The 12,792-nt window shown below is 48.2% G+C and overlaps 1 long non-coding RNA gene across 1 annotated transcript; it reads left to right on the top strand.

Annotated features, from left to right (window-relative positions):
* The first annotated feature begins 6 nt into the window (after nt 1-6).
* Nucleotides 7-1,863, top strand: LOC117796057. The gene is made up of 2 exons (XR_004620399.1): nt 7-993; nt 1,589-1,863. It is a non-coding gene; the product is annotated as an uncharacterized LOC117796057 (long non-coding RNA).
* Nucleotides 1,864-12,792: the final 10,929 nt, after the last annotated feature.

Here is a 12,792-nt window from a genome sequence, read left to right as displayed (position 1 = left end):
TGGCACCTGCCACCCAGAAAGGCAGCCAGCCACCTGTTCGGGGGCCCTTCCCCCCCCCCATATTGAGCCTCACAGACAATCACGGTCACATGCTTGCTCATGGTGGGGTCTCCCTTCCCTGCGATTTCTCCCTGTATTTCTGGGAGGTATGTGTTTACTTCTCTTTTTCCTTTTTGCCCGCCATTTAACTCTCGTCCTGGGAAAGCTTGGTTAAGAGAACGCAGTTGGTGCGTGGGTTCCTGCCGCCTTGCAACCTTCTCTCTCCAGAAGCCTAGGAAGGGCTTCCATCTGCGAGTCCCCCGTGACAACGGCCTGCCTTCCCTCGTTGCCATCAAGGTACAAGCACGGACTCCAGTCGGTCAGCTGCTGGCTGGGTTTTTCACGGACCCTTTGCCCTGCTGTTTCTTTCCTTGTGCAAAATCCCCGGTGCCAGCCCACCAGAAGGTCATAGCAACAAGCAACCGTGTTCTCAGTGCTCCTTTTCTAGCATTTTCCCTCCCCCATCAGTCTCTCCAGAGTCCTATCTTCACAGCCGGAGGCCTCACCAACCTCAGTTTCACCGAGAGCTGAGCTAAGAAGCTGTTGATTCCCATCTGGAATGCATTTAACGTTGCCTGTTTGCAGAACACAATATTTAAAGGGTGTGGATGGATGAGTGCTAAAGCAAATCATTTACAGACCTCATGAAAAATGATTAGGTCCATCTCTGATTTTTTTTTTAATGAGGATTTGTGTTTAGAAATATCAACTTCTTTATTGTCAAATGCTCCTAAAATGTAATCTAACGGCAAGTTTGACCAGAGGCTAGGATCGTATGTTAAAAAGGAACTGAAAGAAGTAATATCTGGGGTTCGTGAGCCTATTCTCTACCATATTCTCCAGCAAAACCCCCAATAGCCTGAATTGTCTAACTTCAGTCGGCTAGAGGAGGGCAGTGTATAATTGTTCATCCTCCGATTTTTGAAACTTGGACTGCTACCCAGGACCAAATAGGTACTCTGTGTGCCTNGTGCAAAATCCCCGGTGCCAGCCCACCAGAAGGTCATAGCAACAAGCAACCGTGTTCTCAGTGCTCCTTTTCTAGCATTTTCCCTCCCCCATCAGTCTCTCCAGAGTCCTATCTTCACAGCCGGAGGCCTCACCAACCTCAGTTTCACCGAGAGCTGAGCTAAGAAGCTGTTGATTCCCATCTGGAATGCATTTAACGTTGCCTGTTTGCAGAACACAATATTTAAAGGGTGTGGATGGATGAGTGCTAAAGCAAATCATTTACAGACCTCATGAAAAATGATTAGGTCCATCTCTGATTTTTTTTTTAATGAGGATTTGTGTTTAGAAATATAAACTTCTTTATTGTCAAATGCTCCTAAAATGTAATCTAACGGCAAGTTTGACCAGAGGCTAGGATCGTATGTTAAAAGGAACTGAAAGAAGTAATATCTGGGGTTCGTGAGCCTATTCTCTACCATATTCTCCAGCAAACCCCCAATAGCCTGAATTGTCTAACTTCAGTCGGCTAGAGGAGGGCAGTGTATAATTGTTCATCCTCCGATTTTTGAAACTTGGACTGCTACCCAGGACCAAATAGGTACTCTGTGTGCCCAGTTATACTTTTCCAAGATAAGACACAATCACTGTTAATCCTAACGTAGCTTTAGGTTATGAATAGAAAGTCAAATCTCACTGTCTAAACAGGGCTTCTCAAAACCTAGCAGGGGATAAAATTCGCCACAGCTTTGCTAAGCCACTCCGTGTCTTACGGCGGAAAAAGATCTTTGTAGAAATGTTGACTTTCGGTTTTTGCACCCTGATAACTAGAATTTAGAATGGGACCTAATCATTGCTTTTGTTTTTGGAAAGCTGTGGAAATAAAAGTATGCTGTTGAAAATAGTGCAAGGAGGGCATCCATTTTCGTTTAGGAAAATCCTCCCTCCCTCCCCAATACCAGAAGGAGAAATTATAAGCTTTACTATGCCAAAGAGCCTGGGGGTACAAAGGCCAAGCTGTCTTCTCTGTTCTGTGTTAATTCCAACACCCCGCCACTGAGTGAACTGACCAACTGAAGTCATTTCTACTGTATAAACTCAGACAGGCGGGTCTATAGCCAGACTGTCACTGGGGCAGGAGTATTACCCCACCAAATACCAGGTGAAGGGCACCCGGGTTCTGATCATGCTCCCTCTCCAGGATTCACACTGCTGTTTGCCTTGTGATGGCTTTTTCCAGGCAGACGGGGGAGACATCGCCATGACAAGGCACCAGGCATCTCTTTGCACTGAGAGTAAGTCCCTCATCATACTTTGGGTATCACAGTCCCTCCCCCTCTCCCCCAAGGCTGGCCTGTCACAGAGAGATAGCAGCCTCGTTGTGCAACCTTGACATCTTTCAGATAACCTTCCTGAAAAGGAAATTTATTTGTAGGAATCCAGGCCAAACAACTAATAGAATAGAGCCATCTCAAGTTATTAATAATGAATTCAGGGAAATAGATGAAGTTTTTCCTGGCACGGTCAGCATGTGTATTTCCCAACAAATCAAAAAATAATTTTCCATTTGAAGGAGAAAAAAAAAACCCGTGACTGTAATTGTTAAAGCATAAAATCTTGGACTTCATGGGCTCCTTTTAAAAAAATATTACTACTTTAGGGAAAGCATAGAAGACAGACCCTTCAACGCATCCCCCAGAGACCCTCAGCATTCTTTACAAGACCCTGAAAGCATGTGCCCTGGAGGATTGTGTGTGTGTCGCAATTGTTTTTATTTCGCAGTGATTAGTCCTATACTTCAGTAGCTGGGTTCGTTATTTATAACAGGACCATATCACAGTTGAGCTAATATTCAAACAAATATGGATGTGATACTATGAAGTACTTCTAATAAGATTATATATGCTTAATAATAAAGTTATTTTTCTTATGTGGTTGTACTGTGTTTTGTCCTGATTCCTGGTCTTGGGGAACGAGCTATCTTTTTACGAGGTGAAGACAAGGTGATGGAGACATTTCTCCCAAGAGCTGGAACCTACATTCTGGGGAGGCCGCCTCTTGGGGTCCGACTGTGGACCCAACATTAGAATCCGAGTCCCAGAGGCCTGTGTTTCCAGCTGGGAAGGATTCTCTGGGACACCCCCTGCCCCGGGGTGGGCTTTTCAAACCAGAACTCTCTGGGGATCATCGGAGAGGCTTTAGGAACTCACAAAGGGGAGGTCTGTGAGGGTCCAGCCCCCTACTCCTATTGTACTGTGAGCAACTCTGTTTTTGGTTGGTTCTAGATTAGAATTCCACATAAGGTTGCTTTGAAGAAGAAAAAAGTTGACTACCTACAAAAGAGAGGCAGTGGGGAGGAATCTTCTTGAGTTGGTTGCTAAGTTCCCCTATGTGAAGACAAGAAAAAGGGAATTGTCATCAGGCCCTAGGGGAGGTGGAGTTCCGTAATCAAAAGGGAGGATGCCTATAAGAGATTTTTAGCACTCATTAGCAGGATGCTTTTAACATCCAGAAGTTGGCCTGTATTTATACGTCTCCTTTTCCTGCAGCAAATACTTATCAATCGCTTGTAAGCTGCACGCTGTGCTAGGCTCTGCAGACACAACAGGCAGCGAAAAGCCCTCATCCCCTTCCTCCGGGGAATCTCTGGCAACACAGACAAGGACCCTCCCAGGCACAATCAATTAATCACGAAAATATGCGGTTACAAACCGTGATGAGCCCTGGGAAGGAAAAGGGCTTCAAGAGCCAGCCCCAGCCCATGCCAGCGGAGCTGCCCGGCGCTCCCGGCCTCCCTCCCGGAGCAGCGCTCTGCACCCAGCAGCACCCACACCATGGCCGCCCTCCAGCCCCCGCGGAGAGAAGCTTCACGAATCCTCCAGGGGAAACAAACCCAGGGCAATCTGGGAGACTGCTCATATACGATTTCTCCAGCCTTCTTAATTTAAACAGCAGCTTGTGAACCGAGAGCTGGGTGACCGCTCCCCCTCACTGCCTCTGGACAGCCCATCCATGTGGTTGGCTGGTCACCCCGTGCGCTCGGGTCTTGGTGCTGGCACAGCTGGAAGCTAGTTGCTCCTGACCCAGACCCTCAAGTTTTGAAGAGGCTTGCTGTGTTTTTAGAACACCGCCCCTCCCCCACCCCCACCCCAGCTCCGTGTGCAGACTTTCATCACCTGTTCACGCGCACCTACAAGGTTACAGGATGGCCAGCCGGGCACCTGAACTTAGCAGCTGGGGGGCCGGGGTGGGCACAGGGAAAGGCACCTCTGCGAGGGGATGTGGGGGCAGCTGCAGTTGACCGGTAGGGTTCTGGGGAGCTGGTGGAGACGGGAGGTGGGGACATGGTCACTTGCTCGGGCTGCCGAAGCAGAGCACCGAACCTGGGGGCTGAACCACCAACGATTGCTCTTCTCGCCCCTCTGGAGGTGGGGCTTCAAAGAGGTGTCAGCAGGGCCAGTACCTCCTGGAGGCTGTGCGAGACCGGCCATCCACACTTCTCCGCAGGTGCTGACAGCTGCTGGCTATCCTTGGTGCTCCTGCTTCGAGCATCACACGCTGCTCTCCCTTCACATCTCTGTCTTCACGTGCTATTTTCCTGTCCATGCATTTTGTGTCTGTATTTTCTTTTCTTTGAGTGCATAAGAGTGCAAGTTGGGGGAGGTACAGAGGGAGAGGAGAGAATCTCAAGCAGATTTCCCACGGAGCCCGATGTGGGGCTCGATCTCACGACACTGCAATCGATCATGACCTGAGCTGAAATCAAGAGTCCGACCCTCAACCGACTGAGCCACAGAGGCGCCCCTGTTTTCTCTTCTTGTAAAGACACTACTTATTAGATGAGGGCTCACCGTCCAATGGCCTCATTTCAATTATATCTGCAAAGACCCTATTTCCAAATAAGGTCACATTCTCAGGTCCCAGGTACATGTGATGTTCAGGGAGTGGGGAGGAATACCACTCAGCTGAGTACGAGAAGGAAATTTTCAACTTAATCTCTGGCTTTTATCACCCTGCTTATTTCCTTAATAGCCTGTTTTCATCTGAAATTCTTGCCCACTTCAACAAAAATTTGTTGAGGGTCAAGGACAGAGTAGTGATGAAAGTACCTTCTCTCACTGAGATGTCTTTAGGTCCAGGAAGACAAATAAATAGTAGGTATTAGCCCAAGTTCTTCAAGGAAACAGAAACAATAGGATGAAAATAAGTGTAGAGAGGTAGATATTGATGTGTGTGTGTGTGTGTGTGTGTGTGTGTGTGTATAAAAGTATAAATGTGCATGGATTTCTATTGAGTTACTTTAAAAATTGGCTTATGGGACTGGAGAGGCTGGCAAGTCCAAAGTCGGTAGAGTAGGCTGGCAGGCTGGAGACCCCAGAAAGAGTTGATGTTGCAGTTCAATTCCAAAGACAGTCTGCTAGCTGAATTCCTTCTTTGGGGTAGGTCAGTGTTTTTCTGTTAAGGCCTTCAACTGATTGGATGAGGCCCACCCACATTATGGGGGACAATCTGCTTTGTGCAATCTACCAATTTACATGTTAATCTCATCTAAGAAAAAAAAATACCTTTGCAGCAACCATCTAGGATAATGTTTGACCAAATATCTGGGTCCTGGGGCCTCNCCACATTATGGGGGACAATCTGCTTTGTGCAATCTACCAATTTACATGTTAATCTCATCTAAGAAAAAAAAAATACCTTTGCAGCAACCATCTAGGATAATGTTTGACCAACTATCTGGGTCCTGGGGCCTTGCCAAGTGGACACATAAAATCTACCATTACAAGGTATGTCTATGTTAGAAAGAGCTGGGGGGGAAATAAAGTAGGGTAGAGGACTAGAGAGTGGTGGAGGGTGGGAAGCTATACTTTAGACGTGCTCTTCTGGAAGGATCTCACCAACAAAGGGGTTGTGAGCAGAATGAAGGGAGAGGTGAGCCATAGGGAGATGTTGGGGGGAATGATCCACACAGAGATCTGAGTGAGACCCTGAGGCGGACCTACCTGATGTCCTCAGAAAGTACCAAGGAGCTCATCATGGCGGGAACAAAATAGGCAAGCCAGGAAGTGGTAGGAAATGCCTTGGAGAGGCAGCCACAGTCTGGGTAGAACCTTAAGGCCCTCCGTTAGGACTCAGTATTTCCTTCCGGACCCGTGGAACGTTCTGGAAGAGGCAAGAATGGAGGAAGGGAAACTCCCTGGGAGGCTGTAGAAGCAAGCACCTTGTTTCTTGACCGCCTCTGTGAGAACTTGCTGCCCGTCTGTTGACTGCTTCTGGAGAGACTGGAAACCCCTCGGGGGCAGGAACTTTTTGTTTCTCTCGACTGTATTCCCAGCATCTCCCACCATGCCCAGTAGATGGTGGGAGTCCAATATTTTTTATAGCAAATTTGATAAAATTCACACATTTTGTCTTCACAAAACCCTACAGGGTGGGTACTTATATTATCCCTATTTTATGCCCCCGCTGTGAGGTAAAATAGCTTGCCCGAGGTCACATAGCTAAAACATTCATAACAAACAGAGGCATAGGTCAAAGCAAACATCAGTTCACTGTCAGATTAACCCTGTAGGATACACACAGCCGCCCAGCCCCACGTTCTCCCCCCAATGTTGGAATCACACACGACTTCACAGAATAGGCCTCCGTGGTACAGAAGGCCGGGTGCTGTGTGTAATCTATGCTGGATTGACCTTTCTGACCTTCCCATAGGAGGTGACTGGCAAATGCACACAGACTATATACATAAGATATGATATATTCTCAAGGAAATGATGAAAGGATAACAAAGTTATGATAGTGCTAGATACGGCCTAAGGAAAACTAGGAGTCAAGACTCAAAAATTATATATAATCGATTAAATAATACACTAATAAAAGGAAACACTGTTGTTCAGGAGAGATTTTTTTTTCTAGAAGGAATATATCCAATGAGTCCTTATTAAATAGTCACCGATCAATGTACATGACCATTTCTTATATAAGCTCATGGTAAAAGGGAACATAGGAAAGCATGTTTCCATTAAGGCGTATCTGCAGAGGGAGTAAGTTTGTGAGCTGCAGGTATCTGTCTGGGGCATGAACTTGATGGAAAGGTAAAGCTTAGCTTGCACAGGTAGCCAACCAGACCATAAGACCAGATGTGCTTTTGACGATGACCCACGGGGGTGAGGGAGGACAGGCACCATACATTTTACACAGTGGCCTGATATTTACAACTGAAACACATTTCACGATATTTACCCTACCTACGTATGATGCACATTCTCTGTAAGATGTCATTTTTTTTTTTTTAAATCCTGGTCACAAACACGAGGTTGATTCCATGACTTACTAACAGGTGGCAGCCCACCATTGGAAACCCACTTGCTTAACCAATGCTTCTCAAACATGACTGTGCCCAAGAATCATCCGGGAACTTCATGAAAATGAGGATTCTCATTCAGCGCCCGTGGGCAATGTGGGGTCTGGATTTGAGTTCTGACACACTCCTGGGGGAGGTCACTGCAGCCGCTCTGGGAACTGCAGCGTGGCCAGCAAAGACTCTCATTTGTCACATGGGAGGATCTGCTCTGGACTCTGGATGGGAGCATTGAGAACTCCAGCAACAATCAGGAGCACAGATATGGCTTGTAGAGTTCAATTATCCAATCCTTTGTGCCTGATACTTTTTAAATACACATAGATGTGGTTTCCCTGGAAACTGGCACAGCCCGAGATAGTGTCAACTAAAACTGATCTCTGCATCAATGGTTTATCAGGAATCAAGTCGATGGCCAGATGAGGGGAAAAGCAAACGTCTGGAGGGAGGGAGGGGACGCCCTGGCAAAGAATACGGGAGGGCAGCAGACACAAGCTTTGCTCATTTTATTGCCTCCCTCCCTCCATGGGCCTGGGCCTTGGCACGGGCCGCTAATATTTGGAAGGCTGGTTCCCAGATGTGGGAGGGAAATAATGAACCACTTAGCTCGTCAACCCGGGTAAGTGTGATTGGGTTCCCGCGCCACACGGGGTGGTCTGCACCGGTATCCCCAGATGATTCAGGGACTCCAGTTCTCGTCCATTTCCAGCAAGGGGATGATATTTTCACGTCTGCTTTCCTGTGGCTTTATCTCATCATCTGTCTCCAACATCACTGCCCACCACACTGGGAATGGGAGCTGGGTGGGGAAATTATTAAACCAGAAGAGAAGTCCTATCTAGGGAGTCATATTTTGCTTTATAAATAGTTTTTATGATATAGGAGGATGGGACTATTTCCAAAGTCAAGTTCTGTTGTTTGGGTGTTTGGTTTGGTTTGGTTTTCAACTAGAATCCATGGGCGTTCTTGGCTCTCTCTGCTTTGCCTTCTCCCCCCACGGGAACAAAGTCATGTGCTGCATTTGCCCTGAGTCAGCTCAGAGAAGGCTGTGGACCTTTTTACTCCCAGCATTCCGGAGATAATGCACAACATCTTGCTGGGCTGCCATCATGCCAGGTAACGTGGACTCCTTCTCCAGCGTTCCAGCGAGGTCATTCAGTTACAACTCCGTAAAAGTCTCAGCCAAACCCAGCAGAACATATACATGATTATAGAGAGCCAGATGTGGGTCATTTGCCTTTGGCAAAAATCTGGAAAAGAGAGAGGTGCCACAAATTGAATTAGGCTCAGATTATTCAGAAAGGAAATAACAGCTGGAAAACATTTCAAAAAGAGCCTTCCGAGGGCAACTGCCAAGTACATTTTTCTTCCAGGGCTGCGTCTATGGCACTGTCGGCTGCAGAGATCCGGGGCCGCTCGCCCCATTGGTACAGGCTTTATGTATAAATATTCATGCGAGGGGGGAGGAAAGCCTCTGGATTGGTACGATTTGATTTGGTTGCTCCTAGGAAACAAAAATAGCCCCAGGGGATTGGCTTCCGGGTGTCCTTCTACCAAAGATAAGATCCATGCTTGGTGTTGGGGAACATTGTCTCTTAGTCTTTCTTAGGTAACTGACCCACTTGGGGGCACTTGGGTCTTGCTCTGCTCAGTTCCCTGACTCCTGGACTTGAAGTTGAACTCAGTGGCCTGTCCGGGGTCAGATGGGACTGGAGGGCTACACCCAGTTTGCAGAAAGGTACATAGGCAACTCCCAGGCACCCCTTCCTCAGGCAGTTCAGCCTCTTTCGTGCCTTTTACTTGANCCCAAACCCCCCCCCCCCCCCCGCTCCAGACCAAGGCATCTGGTTACTGTTCTCAGGGGAGAACTGCCCTGAGCTCACTCAAGGCTAAGTGGGTGGGGGGAGGGGGAGGTTCTGGGTGTGTAGATAGGACCTCTGAGGAATGAAGGGCCACCCTCTGAGAGAATGGGGATAGGCGACTGACAACCCAAAATGTCAAGCCGCCCACCCGCACGGGTCTTCCTCAAGTCTGAAATCCTCACCACTAATTTCCCTTCCTAAGGACCATTGCCTCAGACTACAGCTTCCAGTTGTGAGAGCTGGAGTCTTCATTAACCAGCAGGTGCGTGGAGAAATTAGTCACCTGATTCCATGTGAAGATGCAACAGAAAACAATTTTGAGGGAATTGGTGAGATATAACGAGGGGGAAAACAAAACAAAACAAATCTAACCTGCGAGCTAAAGGTAGGCATGACGGGAGTCCTCCGGGAAGGAAAGCAGGTTATGAGAAGCCAAGAGAACCCATGAACTTGGTGATCTCAAATGAAACGTGTCTCCCAGTTCGGTGAATGTGGTCTCCGCTAACTGTCGACATGACGGCGAGGGTTTCTGAGTCACTGCCATTACTAGCTGGGTGACCCCCCATGTCATACTGAGGGAACATGAAGAACCCGGCTTCGCTCGACACAATTTGGATCCTGGGAGTCATGCCAGGGGCTTCCCCCCCTACTCCTTGCTGGCTTCAAAGACAGGGTGCGTGCGAGCTTTCTCCCAAATAGAATCCGGAGGCTTTATAAGGTAGGGAGTTGTGCCACTCTCTCTCCCACCCTTTGTCAAAAACTGCTTGGGGACAGGAATTTTAACCATCTTCATAGCTCCTGGGGAACCTACAACAGTGCTTGGGGCGCAGAGTTCAGAAACATTTGCAGGAAGCTGCCAGTCTCTAAAGATACAGCCACTGGGGGGCCCCAATCACTTCTGTTTATTCAATTCTTCAAAAAATCTGTATCGACTGCTCTCTATGTGACGTACACTGTGGTGAACACTGCAAATAGAACAGATCTCAAGACCGGTCCTGGTCGGTGTCTGGGATTGTGGTCTAGCTGATGAAATTTCATGCTGGATAACACCACCTGTTTATTTTGACTCTCACCCCTTTTAACCACCCCACACAAGCCAATAAAACAGGCCTCTTACAAACTTTCCGCTGCCTCTTCTGCACGAAGCTTGTATTTACAGGTGGCTTTCGCAAGCCGCAAGGCCTGGCCAGGAGATGGAATTTTCCTGTTGAGCCAAAATCGTGTTCTGGCCCAAAGCTGAACAGAATGCATCAGGAACCCCGTCATTCTAAAGTGAACATCTTTTTTTTTTTTTTAAGATTTTATTTATTTATTTTAGAGAGAGGGCGAGGGAAAGCGGGGGGGGGGGGAGGAGCAGAGGGAAAGGGACAAGCAGACTCTGCGCTGAGCACAGAGCCTGACATGGGGCTCGATCTCACGACCCTGAGATCATGACCTGAGCCAAAATCAAGAGTCAGACGCTTAACCGACTGAGCTGCCCACGTGCCCCTAAAGTGAACATCTTCAAGTCCTTAGACAGCAGCCACCTCCCCACGGGGCCACATGAGCAGCTCCTGCTCAGAACGGTGCCTGCCCCACTTACTCCTCACCCAACCCGGGCTATGGGAGAACTGGGCTGGGGGAAGGGAGGCACAGAGAGCCAGTAGAGAAGACAGAGTTCTGGATGATTCCCTACGTACAGGGATGAGGAGAGGAGCTCCCCATCCGAAAGCCAAGTGAGAGGGAGCTCCGAAAGGAATGCCTATGACAATGTGGGGTGCTCACAGCAATAGAGAGGGCAGCTGTTCCCTCGCTGGGTGCGTGCTGAGCCTCAGGACTCGCAGGTGTTCGTGGTTACTGCCACAAGGCCAAGGCACGGGCACCCTTGGCAGGATGCTCTGAGAGTCCAGGAGTAGCAGTTGCTTTCCTTTTCCACCTACACCCCCCACACCCATGGGGAAAAAGACAGGGTGCTTGGCATGCATGCCCGGAAGACAGGGGTAATACTTCCACCTAAAAAGGAACACCTGTGTTGGTGAAGTCAGAGACTCGGTGAGAGTAGCCTCTCCCTTGGAGCCTGAGGAACCATGGTTTCTTGTCCCTGGGAAGAAGATGGGGACAGACCATACAGGTGTTTGCAAGGAGGGCTACCTGCATGAGAGGGTGCACAGAAGTAAGAGGAGTGCGAGGGACCCCTCCCCACTCAGACATGAGCCATCACCAGTGCGGTCCTCACCCCTGCTGCCTCTCTCCAGCCCCCCGCCCCCAAGCCTGAACTGGTAGAGGCCAGGAGAGGAGGACCCGCAGCTCCAGACCCCAGCTCCTTTCCAAACAGCCAGGCCCACAGCCCTAGCCCCCACTGCTGTTGGGGAGCAGGGAAGAGCCAAGATTTAAATCAAGTTCAAGGTTAAGGTATTTTTTTTTAAAGATTTTTTAATTTCTTTATTCGACAGAGATAGAGACAGCCAGCGAGAGAGGGAACACAAGCAGGGGGAGTGAGAGAGGAAGAAGCAGGCTCATAGCAGAGGAGCCTGATGTGGGGCTCGATCCCATAACGCCAGGATCACGCCCTGAGCCGAAGGCAGGCGCTTAACCGCTGTGCCACCCAGGCGCCCCAAGGTTAAGGTATTTTAAATGAACAGGACTTGGTCTTAAATCCCAAAGGTGACTAGAAAGTTCGAATTTGGCCAAAATTTCATGAAAGGAATCGCAACCGAAAAAGGGGGGGGGGGACACAGTTCAACGAAAGTTAAAGACTACTTTTTATCCTCAACAAATTGAGACTTTTCAATAAACCAGTTACAGATGAGACGCATTCTGTACTTAGCACTTCCAAATTCACTTTGTAGAGTTATTTACTCTGGGCTCTATTTCATTTATTTTTATTTATGCCCAAAGATCGTCTTTTCTTTCCATCTTTTGAATCTGCACGGGTCTGATCCCAGCCCAAGGCAAGTGCCCGAGGAGCTGTGGATCTGGAAATGGAGGCATGAGCCTTCATCTCCGTGAGATACAGCCCCCAGCCTCCACCAGCGTCGTCCCCAGGAAGAACTCTGCACTCTGTCTTGGGGAGACATCTCTGCTGCAGCCATTCTGGCATTTCACAACTCCTGCTGCCTCGGGGAATGCATGTGAGGAAATCCAGGCCTAGGCAGAGATTTCCTTCAAATACCGAGGGAGGTGAAAAATGAAAGACGTGCATGGCAAACCAAACATTGAGGTCATTTAGTTTCCAAATGGGAGGGAGAAACACAAGCATGTGCAGATTCGCCTGCAAAGATTCCCAGTTCTGGGACCTGGGGCATATAATTGAAACGATGCTATTGGCATAAGGGCTGTCCAAATAGCTCCATAATTAGTCTTGATTGCAGTGACTCACTTGGGGGAGGGCAGATGGCTGGGCGGGAAGGATAAAAACAGAATGGGGGGGATGTTTATCTAATTTTGGTTTTTGACTTTGTGGAAGTCAGCCCATGACACCATTAAAATATTTTATACGCGTTTTATGATTTTTGAAAATCTTTAAAAAATAGTTACCTAAAATCTTATGATGTGTTAAATGATAGCTTTAAAATAATCCCATGGGGTAGAGGGAATGGGTGG

Source organism: Ailuropoda melanoleuca, chromosome 14 (genome assembly GCF_002007445.2).
Source record: "Ailuropoda melanoleuca isolate Jingjing chromosome 14, ASM200744v2, whole genome shotgun sequence".
Taxonomy (NCBI): domain Eukaryota; kingdom Metazoa; phylum Chordata; class Mammalia; order Carnivora; family Ursidae; genus Ailuropoda; species Ailuropoda melanoleuca.
This window is presented reverse-complemented; position numbering and strand designations above follow the sequence as displayed.